The sequence below is a fragment of the Tupaia chinensis genome, unplaced genomic scaffold, assembly GCF_000334495.1.
Source record: "Tupaia chinensis unplaced genomic scaffold, TupChi_1.0 Scaffold000061_1, whole genome shotgun sequence".
In the NCBI taxonomy this organism is placed as follows: domain Eukaryota; kingdom Metazoa; phylum Chordata; class Mammalia; order Scandentia; family Tupaiidae; genus Tupaia; species Tupaia belangeri.
Genome location: NW_006159519.1, coordinates 1,423,495 through 1,435,254, shown reverse-complemented (window position 1 = coordinate 1,435,254; position 11,760 = coordinate 1,423,495). Strand labels below are relative to the sequence as shown.

The window sequence follows — 11,760 nt, the reverse complement described above, 5'->3', positions numbered from 1 at the left end:
ATCCCCCCGCCCACGGGCAACTGTGCCTCCGCCAGCCATTCGTCCCGGCCTCTGGGTCCGTAAGTATTTTAGAGGCTGAGGAACAGGATGAGAGGCGGGCAGCCAGAAGAGGAGCTCCAACCGGACAGACGACAGACGTGTGCAGTCCCTGCGGGGAGTGCCACGGCCGCGGCAAGTGCAGGGCGTCTGGCGCAGGGGGTGAGACCACGGGCTCCAGGCTGTCTGTACAGGCCACAGAGCTGCCCGTGTTCCTCGCTCCCGGATCCCGTAGTTAGTGACTCGGCAGGTGGAGCTCAGTGTGATCTGTCACATTCAAGGTCAAAACCAGGCACCAGAGCCTCCGCTCACCAGGGAGCCCTAGCCAGTATCATTTTATCAGGCACGCAGCACGCGTGGGGGCACCGAGTCTCAGCCCAGCTACCACGGGGCGTGCCCACACTGCCACTTGCATAATGAAATCATCTCCTTGCCCATTCACCTAGATCACTCTCTCACAGCCCATAAATCACCCGCGCTAACACTCTGGGAGCGTTTATGAGCATTTTTGTAACTCATCCTAAACACATGCTTCCCAGCAGTAGAACCACCAATAGAAACTTCTTTCTGTTAAATTAAAAAATGGATAAATTCTAGTCAGCACCCCCAGGACTATAACCATTGTCCAATTGGTCAAATGAATACTAGCTTGCATAATGATACCAACTACAGAATGCTTTTAACACTCCACTGAGACTCGCGGTGTCTTATTCACAGATGCAGTAAGAACACGAACTGTTACATTCTTTGGATAAAAGTATGTGTCATGAAACATATACTGGACCGATACCCCTGTTGCTGGAGATGACATTAGAGGCTTTTCTGTTGTAATTATAATTAATCTGGACTGCAAATTTCTCTTATGCTCAATAAAAAACAAGTTTCTTTCTAAAAATAGCCCAAGAACTCAGTTCTATTTTCCTTTCTTACATTCTTTTCCTACTAAATATACCACTGAGACATTTCCTCTCATTGTTGACACCTTATGTCATTTGTATCTAAAAATCAGACAAAGAATAACATAATAACAAAGAAGTCGTTAAATAAAGTCTTTGAAAATAACAAGCCTGCACTCACCACCCTGACTATGTATTCAATCCTCCAAGGACTGCTTACTCCCCAACACTTCCCTCCTAAATTCATTTTCTAAAGTATTCCTCTTGAGGAACACATAGGTCTATTTTAAAGCACAAAAATCTTCTCTAAAAAGAAAAAAAGAAAAGGCTGACCATCTATAGATTCAACAAAATTACATGTGGCACTCCCACGATGTCTGCAGTACAAACTTGTAGCTCAGGGCAGAACAGGAATTCACTTTCAACATGTTTTCCTCAAGAGTTCGGTAGTTACCATAGAAAAGGGAGCTCAGTGACACAGTATTTCTGTATTTATAAGAACCATTTCCACCAATTAAATGTTTTAGCGGATAAAACAATAATCTACAGACTACTTTTGCAAAAATATAAATAGGCAAGAATCAAACACTTTCTCTTGGAAAACGGAGGATTATTACAGTAGGACACAAGTAAGGAGACCTTTTTGCCACCATCCTCAGATTTCTCTAAAATAGCAACCCCAAAGTTTCCAGTTTTCCCAAGAGATTAAAAAAATCACTACAATAGCAACATGAGGGAGATTTAAAGAGAAAAAGAACAAAGAGAAGTCCTAAAAATTCACCCAGTACTTACGGGTAGGTTCACAGGAAATCTGAGCCACAATTCTTCAGAAGACAGCTCTGCCGATCATAAACGCAATCTGAGGTCTAAAATAGATATCCTATCACATTAGGCCCAGAAGTCACATTTCAGCTTACTAACTTCTACTTGGGTAAACAGTTTTACAACTCATAGAACAAACCCTGGCTAAAATTAACTGCAGCCGAGCGGCAGGCAGGAACACGCTGATTTGCATCATGTGTGCTGGGATTTATTCACTAGGACAACATCGGTGTCCTCTTAATGGGAAATTTGGCCAAGGGGCGTGCCCTGGTGAACAATACATAGCATCACGATTATGCTAATTACTGAATGCAGTCCGATAATACTGACTTCTTTCAAGTTGATTTTGCAAGTACTGACAGAGAGAGTTAGCTCTTTTACAACAGGCATTCACTTGGGTTTTAAGCACATTCAAGTCGGACTGAACTTTGGCAACAAGGTGGCACTGCTGTATGCTCTTCAGAAGGACAGCGAAGCAGGATATCTGGTCAGATGATCGAAACAGTACGATCGGGTGAGGTGCTACGTGAGATTAAACAGGTCTCGAACACACATGCCAGTAAGTCTACCAGGTAAGTACCTCACGGCTTCTGTACACTTCATTTCCTTGCTTTCTGGCTATTTCTTCTGCACCACCCAAGGAGCTGCTATGAGGGCACAGGTTCACTAGTAAATCAGAACTGAGAGCAGACCTCTCAGATATTTGCAAAAGGCCTCGTGCTCGGCAAGAAGCACTGTAAAGTGCGTTTAACTGGGCGGCTGGTTCAAACGGAACGGTCAACTCAGGTGACCGACCATCTGTCTACAAGGCATGCTGAAGCTCAAGGAACGGTTAAGGACCCGAAGTACACTGACAGAAAATCAGGGCATGGAGCTTTCTTTAAAAAATATAAATGCCCTTGGGACCAGCAGATGGCGTAATGGTTACGTCGCTGGACTCCCACGTAGTCGACCATGGTTTGTGTCCCAGACCCGGCGGCTTATGCTCATGTATGTGCATGCCCAAAAATCCCAAGAGAATGAAGAAGGAACTGCAGTATGGCCATTCCACCTGGGGGGTGATTTCTTACTTCCTGTCTCTCTGGCAAGTGCACACATACTATAGCAAAAATCTCTCACCAATAATAATAATAGTAGTAAATAATAATAAATAAAATAAAAATATAAATGTCCTTAAGTACAATTTATAACAAAGATACAGAACTAGAGATGGTTCAGACTCTATGAATGATATCAAAGCACTTTATAACACTGATCAAATCTTCAAACATCTCTGGGAGAAGCCAACCTCCGTCCTTTTTCAAACAGATGGGTAAACAGACATAGGATACTTAATGACTTGAATCAACACTGGATTACTGTATCCCCCTCCTAAACCCTCCATAACATGTTTTCATATTAACCATTTAGCTATAATCCTGCAGATCTTTTCTGAGCTGTTTGTTTTCCCAATTTAAAAACGTCGTATGTTAGTTTAGACTTCAGGAGATTTATTCTGCTCAGCTCCCCAATCCTAGGTCTAAGCTGCGGGGGTTTAAGAACCACTCTCAATTGCAGCCAGGATTCCTGTAACATGGACCCTTGAAAGACGACCGTGACTTTACAAAGCGCTGTCCCTCTGCAGCATGCATGCCGAAAGTGGCAAGCAGGCTGCTCTTCACTGGCACGGGCTGGTGCCACAAGCACCGTCCCTCTGCTGTGTTTACAAAAGCTGTGGCGGCTGGTCTGAGACTTCACCCACTGCCCAACCTCAGGCTACTGCAGCCAGTCTCGCTTCACCTCTGCAAAATGGTAGCAGGAGAGTACTCACTGTCAATCCCTCCTCCCCATAACCCAGAGTCACTGGAGGTGGCAAAAGGGAACAAGTGAGCACTAAGCAAAGATGGCTATTCCCACAACCATGGCAAACTTAGTCTGGAATTCTGAACGCCAAAAGAGGACACAGTGAGGCTATTTTTGACGCAATTATTCTTATCCTATTATGTCAGAGTTCAGGAGAATAGTCTCTAAGCAAAAACATTATTTTTGCTCTGAACCAGAAACTAAGAAAACTCAAACATGCCAAGTTCATTTATGCACCGGACTGTGCAATAGAGAGGGGTAATCTGAAGTGTGATGAGCTCACACTCACTCTACGAGGGAAGGGACGCCCAGCAAACTCTCCAGTTTCTCACGTCTCAAATATTCTGAGTTCAACCATGCAATTTCATTCAACAGTAGCCACACCTGCTCCAAAATGCAAAGCCCAGGACATTCCAGAGACAACCGTACATTTTCTGATTCGCTTTAGTCTCACTACTTCTCATCGATGAGAGCAGCTTGAGTCAGCTGTATTTTTGTTGTAGGCATACCATACCTTGACAGCAAATAAAAATCCACGTGTATCATTAGAAGCAAGATAAATCCTTCCCATCTGTTTTCATGACTTCTTTTATTTATTTATTTTTTTGGAGAGTTTTTTTGCTATAGAGTGCATGCACTCGCCAGAAAGAGACAGAGAGACAGAAAGTGAGAAATCACCCCCCAGGGGGGATGGCCACGCCACAATCCCTTCTCCTCCATTCTCCTCTCAGGATCTTGGGCAGGCACACACACGTGCCCGGCGTGATTTAAACCACCAGGTCTGGGACTCAAACCGCAGTCGACTACATGGGAGTCCAGCGACATAGCCATTGCACTAACTGCTGGTCCCTCTTTTCATGAATTTTTGATCGTGGGAAAGGAGGAAGAGGAGGCACCGTGGATGTGGAAGTTGGTAATGTATGGGATTTTTAGGTCAAATAGCCACAAAGTTAATAAACCTATTGCTTTTATGTGTGTGCTAATGAATTAACCCGAATATCAACCTTTGGGAGCCTCTAAATACATCATTTAAAATTTCTGGGTAGTGGAACCAGCAGATGGCTTAATGGTTACATTGCTGGATTCCCACATGATTGACCACAGTTTTGAGTTTCAGACTCATGGGCTTGAAATTCATGCTGGGCGTGTGTGTGCGTGCCTGCCCAAAATCCCAAGAGGAGACTGGAAAAGGGATATTGTGGCATGGTCATTCCCCCGGGGGGGGGTGATTTCTCACTTTCTATCTCTCTGGTGAGCACACGTGCCCTATCGCAAAAATCTCTCTAAAAAAATTTTTTTTTCAGATAATTGCTTTTGAAAAAGTAAAAATAAAAAGGTACAATTTTAATAATTTATTTAATGCAGCCCACTGAAGATACTATCATTTCAACATGTGGTGATTATAAAAACTATCAGTGAGCTAGCTTACGTTGCTCTGTCCGCATGGAGCCTGTGACAGCGTTTTACGAGTCAGCACGTCTCCATTTGGACATTCGCATTTCCAGTGTTCGGCACTCACATGTGCCTGGTGTTGACAGCTCTGGACAGCTGAGTTCCAGAAGTCCCTTCCCGACACGGTTTTCTGCAATGCATATGGACATGCACACGCATGCGGGACGTGCTCCCTCACATACACTCAACAAACATAAACTAAGGCGTTGGGGATCCGAGGATGAAGAAAGCCTACTTGTCCCCGAGCAGCTCAAAGTCTAGGATTTGACATCCTTACATTCTGAAATGATATGCCTACTCTTCTGGGCTCACCACGTATGTCTGTCTGCGGAGATAACATCCTTCAGAGCTTTGTCAAAGCAGTCGTGACCCAAGAGTTTCAAAATATGAGTGGGAGAAGTATGAGTCGGAGCAGGGAGTGGGAGAAATGGGAACCTAAAGAAATGGGAAGAATTGAGACAGATAGAAAGAGGAGAAAAAGATTGTTCAGAAAGGATAAATAAAAAACTGAGAGGAAGATTTAAAAACCAAAAGGACGGAAGAAGAAATAGGCAAAAGACAAGACTTTCACCCCTGGGCACGGCCCTCCGTCACAGACCAGGCAGCGAACACTCAGGTCCCAGTTACTGTTCTGGGACGCACCGATGAACGATAGGGATCTGTGTTCAAGGAGTTCACGTCCCAGTGAGAGGAACAGACGTCCCCAGACGAATAAGATGCTCTGGTAAGTGTGAGGGTACAGTTTACAGACCGTGTACTTGTGGGGGGTGGGGCACAAGAGAAGCCCAGCTCATTTTTAAATGAAGGTTATTTTCTAATGAAGTTTTAAATATATAGTCTGAAATAACTCGCGATTCTAAATTTTATTTTCGAACTTGTAAGAATTGTGGATGGATCACAGAGATCAGGTATTACAAAATATTTAAAAATGCATCTGAAGATAGCAGTGAAGTTTCTATTCTGACCTATTCGTTGTCTTCAAATTACGCCTGGTTACTGGGTCTAACTACTGAAGGTGATAGGGCTAGGAGAAAATAATTCAGGTTTCACTATGGTTCCCAGTTTTTGAGAGGATGACATAAAATACTCAGTCTCCAAAAAATGGATGCTGAAATAAATAAACTTATCAGTCCATTAGAGAAGAAATTCTTTGGATTGCAGCCATGGAGTCAGAAAGCCTGAGTTCAAAATGCGGCCCACGGTCTACCTGCTACCTGACCTCAGGGAACTGAGTGAACCTTATGAGTGTTTCAAATAGGAATACTAATGACACATCAAGGGACAGTGCTCGAACTCTGAGAGACGACACACAGCACACGCAGGAAGAGCTCTCAGTAAGTGGCGGAAGCCGTGATGGCCGCCCCACGTCCAGCAGCAGGGAACGCAGGCAGCATTTGCTGAGATCAGCCTGGGATATTTATGGAGTGAGGATTAAAGGCTCCGGGCTTTTATTGCTCAGAGCTTCACAAAACAAAAAAGTTGAAAGGAAGTTCAGGTGATTAAGTATGTCAGGGAAACCCAAGGTCTGTGAATCCTTTCTGAAGACTGCTATAACATCCTGTTTTATCTGTCTCTGTTGTATCACCTCATGTCCTTACCCTGAATCAGAATGTCGCAACACTGACTAAATAATACAATAAGTTGCCTATCTTGGAAGACTGTTGCAGTAATGACCCTCAGGTAGGCCTTCCCATGCTGACTCAGCTTGGCCGGCAGGACAATGGCACCTGTAACCCAGAACTAGAAAGCTCTGTGGAGCCCTGAGACTCCCAGTGAAGCAGCCCTGGCCAGGCTAGCCTGCTGAGGCATACAGGACCACAGAGAGTGAAGATGAGCCATCCCTGCAGAGCCCTGCCGCCATTCAGCTTGCCAACGGCCTGACACGTGAATGTGGCCATACTAGACCACGCATCCCCGCCGAGCTGCCGGCAACTGTGAAGGTCAGCCAGGCTAGTCCAAACAGATGCATCTGGGAGACCTCAGAACTGTGAGACAGTCAGAAATGTCTGGACTTTAAGCTGCCAGTGTTGGGATGTTTGTTATGCGGCAAAAGCTCACTAATACATACACTTTCAAAAAGTCATGTGGTAAAGAAATGATTCCATCCTGGCCTTCGGAATGACTAAATCACTATTGCCTGTAGCTTTTCCATCTGTCTTAATACTTCAGAAAGATTAAACATACCCATTTCTATGCATATAACAGAAAACCCTAACTAAAAAGATGATAGTTTTCCTTCCATATTTATTTTCTTTTAAGCTAAAAAAGATGTACATAGTAGCAAGCTCTTCAAGATAGTTCTTGATAAATAGCTAATTCTGCATTATTTTATGGCATAGTTTATACCAGGACTGTGAGAGTGAAGCAACACTAACTGTTGTTGTTCTAATACTTACTTTAACAAGGGTTTGTTACAAGTAATTTTTACAGTATGTTAGAATTCTATTGGGAAATTTCATACCACTGTGCATTCCTAATAGTCATCCTTTTAACGAACCTGTGTTACATAATGATTCCCGCCATAATGTACCCCAATATCTGCCACATTTGAATGACGTCAGGATGCCCGTGACTACAGCAGAAACAAGTCTTAAATCACAGATCTACCTTCAAGAGGCTTATACTCTCAGACACATGACAGTGTGCAGAGACGTAGCACCACAATTAGCAAGCGTCCCGAAGCAATGCAGGAAAAGGGGCGGCTTCCAGTCGTGCTAGTTGAGAAAGGTGTCCCGGGGGAAGTGATACATCATTGAGCCTTTTGCACACTGACAAGCTTTTGATAGGAACGGAAAGAACATTACACAGAAGCCATGACTCAAAACAGAGTGAGCAAAGGGAAAGCTGTAACATGACTGGGGAACCACTTTGACTCAGAGTTCAACTCCATCCACCAACAGCTGTGCTGACTACTCAGAAGTTACTAATTTCTCTAAAGGGAGGCCATACAGTGTCTACGGAGGGTAGGGTGTCTACAGCAAGGTTGCTTGGGTTCAAATTCTAGGCTTCATCTCTTTGTAGTTACTGATGCAGGGCAATTATTCTCTCTGTGGCCAGATGCCATCTTTGGAAATGGGGCTAATAGCTATACCTGCCTCATAAGGTTACTATAAAGAAAACATGGCCCACCCAGCTGGGCACAGACCTAGAGGTGGCCAATAAAGTATTAGGAACAAAAACAAATAAAAAAGAATACATGAATTTTCGTTTGTTAAGCATCTGGAACAATGCCTGGATTAAATATAAATTCCCAAGTCTGTGCATGGATGGATACAGAAATATAGAAAGATGTGTATGAATATAGATATTGCATACGGTTAGCGCTTTATGACCAAGAATAGTACCTGGTATATAGGTGCTAAGTACAGTTTATTTCAGTGTTCCCTTCCTCCTCCTTTGCCTAGGTGCCAGGGTCAGACATGTCTTCATGTACCCAAGACCAGCCTCTACTCTAAAAAGGGCAGAGGCTGTCTCTGCTCTGACGGAGAATTCCTCCTTTCTCCTGGGGCGATAGCTGCACTTGACAGTGCTAGATGCTAGACGTGAATCTGCTAGGGATAAACAGAGCACAGCACAGAACAAGAACGCCGAGAATCTCATGTGATACCGTAAATGGAAAAAGCAGCACAAGCTGATTAAGTGCAATCGGAACATCCATAATTTATAGCTATTCAAGCTAATCTAAAACCAGAAACCTTAAATGTACTGTAATTTGCGATTTGGGGAGGAAAGAGTCAAATATTAGCTATAAAGCCGTAGTAACCCAAAAGGCACAGAATTTACTAATTCAGAATAACTCGGCTTAGTCATGTATCTACACTGAAAATATCTTTTAGAAATACTTTTTTTTTTAAAGAGAGATTTTTGGTATGGGGCATGTGAGCTTGCCAGAGAGAGAGACAGACAGACAGACAGACAGAGACAGAAAGCGAGACCCCACCCCCACCCCCCAGTGGGGATGGAATGGCCACACCGCAATCCTTTCTCCTCCCTTCTCCTCTCAGGATTTTGGGCAGGCATGTACATGCACCTGGTGTGTGGGTTCGGGACTCGAACCACAGTCTGCTAAATGGGAATCCAGCAATATAACCATTACACCATCTGCTTTTGGAAATACTTTTAAATAAGGGTTGTTCCTTGACTCTGTCAATAAAATGTTAAACTGAGTCCCTTTGTTTTCTAAAATAAAAGTACTAAAAAGATATTTAAAAGAAAACTGCTAAAAGTACTTGAAAATACTCTATGTTGAAATAAGGACTATTTTTCTACAATATTATTTATACTATTTATTTGTTCAGAAACCACTTTTTCACTGACATTGCCAAGGTAAACTTTACCCATCACAAATCAAAGTTCATTGCCAACTCCCTGTAGGATAAAATCTGAACTAACAAAGAGACTGAACTGTTAATCACAAATGTAAACTTCTCAGATTATTCCTCCCGATTAAAGAAACACGCAACAGGAATGGCCCTGTAGCAAAGTAGTTAAGGGAACAGGAGCCCACGTGGCTGAACAGGGTTGGAATCCAGGCACTAGCAGCTTGAAAAACACACTGGTGCGTGTGCGTGCATGCCCGCAATTCTGACGCTAAGAAGGACTGGAGGAAAAGAGCCTGCAGCGTGATCATGTCCTATGGGATGGTGGGGGTATAGGTCCTCTCTCTCTGTCTCCCTCCTCCCCCCCTCTTTGGTGAGTGAATGTACCCTCTGTCAAGAAAATAAAAAATAATAAATAAATAAATAATCAGGCAACAAATTATTGATTTCCTAAATCTCTCTCTTCTTTTATAAAGAAGTGTTTCCTCAAGTGTATCAAGGTCTGATTTGGTTCACATTTAAGAATCCAGGCCAGGAGGCATGTGCACTGAAGAATAAATCACACCACAATCTTTGTCCCTCCATTTTCCCAACCTGTCAGAACTGTGGCACACATGCACATACGCCCAATGTGTTTTTCAAGTTGCCTAGGCAGGGGTTTGAACTTTGGTGAACCAGGTAGGATCTGATATTTTGAGCAGAGTTTAACTGCTGTGCTGTGGAGAGCCCTGAATTCCTAAATCACTTGGTACATTACAAATTTTTGGGTATGGGTTACTTTACCCTCTAACTTGAAATTTAGACTTTATGAGGAACACAGGGCTATAGGAAAGTGCTTTGTCTCAGCTGTGTTTTCCAGGTTCAGTAGAGGCCCAGCTCCATCCTTCCCAGCTTTGAGACCACAGGCAAGTTATTTAACAGAAAGCTTTCTGCCCATCTGTAAAACAGCAGAATGCACACAAAGCACTCAGAACAGTGCTTGACACTGATTTTTAAAAATATATGGGGCCAGCAGGTGGCGTGGTGGTCAAGGGCGCTGGACTCCCACATGGCCAAGTGTGGTTCAAGAGTCGGACCTGGCAGCTTGCTTTCTCACTTTCTCTCTCTTCCCCTCCCCCACTTTCTTGCTCTATCCCTCTGGTCAAATTAAAATAAATAAAGTTAAATAAAATGATTCTTAAAAAAAAAAAAAACAAAAAAAAAAAACCCTATACAGGCTGACTATCCCTAACTGAAATGCCTGAGATCAGAAGTGTTTCAGATTTGGGATTTTTTTTTTTTTTTTTACCATTTCTTTTTTTTGGAGGTTTTTTTGTTTGTTTGTTTGTTTGTTTGTTTGTTTTTGCTATAGGGCACGTGCGCTCACCAGATAGAGAGAGACAGAGAGACAGAAAGCAAGAAATCACCCCCCAGGGGGGGATGGCTACACTGCAATCCCTTCTCCTTCATTCTCCTCTTGGGATCTTGAGCACGCACGCACATGCGCCTGGTGTGTGAGTTTTAAACCACTGGGTCTGGGACACGAACCGCGATCGACTACATGGGAGTCCAGCAACATAGCCATTATGCTAACTGCTGGTTCCCTGGGATTTTTTTTTTTAAGTATCTACATATATACAAGGAGATATCTTGTGAATGAGGCCCAAGTCTATAAACGAGATGCATTTCTGTCTCACGTACACCTTGTGCACACAGTCTGAAGGCAACCAATGCACCGTTTTGCAGAGCAGTGTTTTGCAGTATCACACGAAGTCAGCTGTGGGACTGCCCGACCATGGTCTCAAACGCTCTGGCTTTTCGAGCATTTCTGGCTTTTGGATGAGGGATTTGACCTGTACAGATACTGGTCATGTAAAGTAACAAGAAGGGGAACCCCTGCCTGCACCACCATGCCGGCTGGCTGGAGAATCTACTTTGAGGTCTTGGCTTTTAGGTTCCCTTGCTATTTTATGTCTGGTGGGGAGGGAACTAACCCACAGGTGAGACTGAAGGACCCTCAGGCCATCACAGCCAGTGGTTTCCCTAATTTCAAACACGTTCTCAAGGCTCCTGCTACTCCACTCCCAAGACCTTGAGCGTCTGTGGGTTTGTCTGAGGAAGAGCCAAGCGCGTGCCAGGAACACTTTACCCAAAGATTTGGGCAATGGAGAATTTATTTTCTAATGTTTAATAGTTTTGCTATACATGAATATGATTTGTTCCCTACCAGGTAAACAGAGAAATGGTCACTTTTAGGGCATGCAGTTCAAAATTGACTTCAAATTAAAAAATGAAATATTCATAAGAGATTCTATTATGTTGTCAGTAGAGTTGTGACATGTTTTTCTATGCAAAAAATTCATCACGATTTTCCCAATGACTCAGTAAGAATCCACTAGGTGGCCAGTTCCAAC

At 43.5% G+C, this 11,760-nt stretch overlaps 1 protein-coding gene across 7 annotated transcripts in view; it reads right to left on the bottom strand.

The window, feature by feature from the left end:
* Positions 1–11,760, bottom strand: part of SLC20A2 (solute carrier family 20 member 2) — a 101,735-nt gene that overhangs the window by 62,134 nt on the left and 27,841 nt on the right. The window contains exon 1 of one of the 7 annotated variants that reach the window (XM_006141653.3): positions 1,725–2,390. The exons of the other annotated variants lie outside the window; for them this stretch is intronic. The gene's annotated coding sequence lies outside the window, so the exon portion shown is untranslated. Of the gene's footprint in view, positions 1–1,724; positions 2,391–11,760 lie in introns of those variants that run through there. 7 annotated transcript variants of the gene reach the window in all.